Here is a 3764-nt window from a genome sequence, read left to right as displayed (position 1 = left end):
GAAAATATTCCAAGGGGCACAAAAGCACAAAGGGAAAGCTGGTAACTTCACAGTAAACCTCATTGCCTCCATAGTTTTTCCCAATATCAGGAAGTGCCTTTCTACAAACATGTGTCACAAACTTAACACAGAGAGAATTGAAATTTCTACTTGTTGGATAACTATACAGTTACACAACAAACAGGAGGCTATGCATTTCCATGCGGAGACTGATATTACAACTTAATCCTTTTGGCAATCAGAGATGGGCAATTATCCTAACCAACTTATGTTTCCAACTTAGAAGGCTCTCTAATTTCAGGGCTTTATCCATACTTAAATCTGGTAACCAAGCCTATGAAAAGAAGTTTCAAATACAGCAGGTATAAATGTCTATAGGAAAAGGCTTGAGCAGTGTAGGAACCATCTCAGAATTATAAGAGCATGGACAGAACTTCTTTTGTTAAATACTATTATCTTAACCCAAGAGAACTGTTAATAGAGAGCTGAGTTGCTGCATTATGGGTGCTTCCCTCCTATGTCTTAAGATTAGCCAGCAGCATGCAAGGAATTGGAAGCATGTCCTTACATGACACAGCAAGAAGGATGACAAGATCCTATTTGTGTTTGAAAAAGTTTACTCTTGCTGCTGCATACAAAATGAAATGTTAAGATGCAAGAATGGAATCAAGTAGGAGGCTCTTAGAATAATGGGTAAGATTTAATGGTGGATTTGACCCAAGTGGAGGCTATGGAGGCAGACAGAAGTGAGAACATTTGCTGATGCTGTAGGTAGGGGAATGGTGAGGTGTTATGGACTGAGTTGTGTCACCCTCAAATTTATATGTTGAAGTTCTAACCCCTAGTACCTTAGAATGTTACTATATTTGAAGAGAGCATTCTTAAAAAGGCTATTAAGTTAAAATGAGGTCATAGGGTGGTCCCTAATCCAATATGATAGGTTTCTTCACGAGAAGAGGAGATTCAGTCACAGGCACATACAGAAGAAGACTGTGTGAAGACACAGGGAGAACTTATCCACAAATGAATGAGAGAGGCCTCAGAAAAAACCAACATTGCTGACACTCTGATCTTGGATTTCTAGACTCAGGAATTGTGAGAAAATAAATTTTTATTGTTTAAGCCACCCAGTCTGTGATACTTTCTTATGGCATCCCTGGCTAACAAATATAGGAGGCAGCTAAAGAAATTGAGGATTATACCTAGTTTTGTGGCTTGAGAAATGGCATATTTAGAAGTCTCATTACCAGAATAAGTAAGATTGAGGAAAGAACATGTTTGGGATCCACATGGGAACGTTGTTGGTGGGGAGAATTGAGAGGTAAATGTAGCAGTTTATGTGTGAGATGCCTATGCACATACAAGAAAAGATATCAAGGAGGCAGTGGTATGTGCAAATCTAGAAATTTTATAAATTCTTATGCAGATGATTTAAATAAATAAATCTGAACCCTCTCGTCCATTCTCAATCCCTTCTGGATTTCAACAAAAAGGGCTGGTTATATGGGGCTAGCATCATATATCAATGTCAGTAAGTTAGATTGTCCATTATTTTGTATTGAGTAGAACTACGTGCTACATGATTTCTGTGTCTCTAAAAGTCAACAGACCTTGGACAGACCCAAAGGGTTAAATGTCACCCTAAAAACCACTCTAAATTAGGAGGCAGTTGCAACATTCTAAACAAATTTACTAGAATACATATCAAGAGATATGGCTTTGGGTTCAAACTCTTTTTAGATTAGTGTTCTTGGATCATAATCTCGGAGACTTAGATTTTTCATTCATTTTATGGTGACTCTCATTAGGGGTACTTCACTTGATTTAGGGTATTTTTGGAATTTTCAGGGTCAGTTTTTGTTGTTGCATGATTGAGAAGTTCTAGTTATTAGAAGCTCTGTGAAGTCCTGCAAAATGATTGGACACAAAGTCCTCTTGGATGTGTACTTACAGTTGCACAACTTGAAAAGATTCTATACTTTACAATTGGGCTACAGTGACACACACACACACACACACTTAACACATCTGTGTATTAATTTTACTTCAGGACTGTAGATAAAGTGTTACAAAATTCTAGCTATTAAAAGGGGGCATTGCACTAAGTTGTGTTGTGTTGAGAACCACTGACCTATAATATCTTTTTACTGCATTTATTATTTTGAATGGACACATAATAATTATACAATTTATGGGGTACATGTGATATTTAGATGCATGTATATCATGAATAGTGATCAAATCAGGGTAACTAGCATATCTGTCACCTCGACCATTTGTTATTTCTTTGTACGTGGATAAAGAAAATGTGCTGTGTGCATTCATCCATTGATGAACACTTAGGTTGATTCCATAACTTGGCCATTGTGAATAGTACTGCAGTAACCATGGGAGTGCAGATGTCTCTTCATATTGCTTTCCTTTCAATATGGTATATAGCAATATATATATACTCACACACACACACACACACATATATGGGGGATATAGAAATGGAAGAAAGGAAGAAGATCACGTTTTTATCTAATGCTTTCTTCTTTTCTATTGTTACTTTCTTTATATTTTTATCTTTGAAGCTCAGATTTATCATAAATGCTATATACAATTTTAAATATTTTCCTTTTCCTAATTGTTTATGGTAGCAAAGTAACATTCTGCTTTTAAGGTCTTCTTACCAGATGTGAAATATTCCCAAATATTCCCAAATGAAGCAAAACTTTTCTTGAAAACTTGTGCCCTAAATGGAATGAAGTAACTAAAAATTAAACACAGCCCATAAAAATTTTTTTACTTCATGTTATAAATGCCAGTACAAAAAATGGAAGATTAAGTTGCTATAATCCAATTTTTAATATCCTTTTTTTGTATGATGCAATGGTTTGAATGTTTTTTTCTCTCCAGATCTCATGTTGAAAACTAATCCCCATTGTAGCAGTGTCGAAAGGAGAGGCCTTTAAGAGGTGATTGGGTTATGAGGACTCTGCCTAAATAAATGGAAGCATCATTTATGGATTAATGAATTAATGGATTATCACAGGAATGGGACTGGCAGACCTTTAAGAGGAATATATATATACACACGTATATTTCCTCCATTGATCTAAGTTGGAAGTGAAGGTTTAGTAAGAAATACGTAATATAATAACTGGTGGAGCCCTCTGACGACTGATGATTCTGACAGATGGTTTTATCTGCCTATGATGTCAAAATTTAAAAATTATAATTATGAAAATTTTAATTATAAGATGTAATAGGTTATAAAATATAATTTTAGATTTATTCTGGTACCTCAGAAGTTTAATCTATTGGGGTAGACTATATAAGACTATAAGTCTGTATAAGCATTAGATTTTGATCACAGTTTTGGCTAAATATTTAATTTTTTAAAAGATTTAGCTAAAAAGGTGTATTTGGTACTAAACTCATTATTATTGTTGTTATTCTTTTGCTGCTAGAAGTTGAAAAGTTTGTTTCCTTGTTGAGAATATAAATAAAACAAATTACTTTGTGTTAACTTTCAGTATAGACTAGGTCCTTATGCTATGTTTCTTGGGCAGGGGAGAGGAGGTCTTACCTGGATTATGTTGCACAAAACAAACAAATGAAAAATAATATAATAGCCAAACTCCCCCCTTGACCCTGCAAATAGCTTATAGAAGTAGCCTGAGAATATCATAATTATTCTGCTTAATTTGCTCTTTGTTTAGATTTAAAATACATCCTTCAAACATTGTTTAAAGGGAAAAAGGAATCATGTCAAAATG

This window comes from Macaca fascicularis, chromosome 1 (genome assembly GCF_037993035.2).
Source record: "Macaca fascicularis isolate 582-1 chromosome 1, T2T-MFA8v1.1".
Lineage (NCBI taxonomy): Eukaryota > Metazoa > Chordata > Mammalia > Primates > Cercopithecidae > Macaca > Macaca fascicularis.
This window is presented reverse-complemented; position numbering follows the sequence as displayed.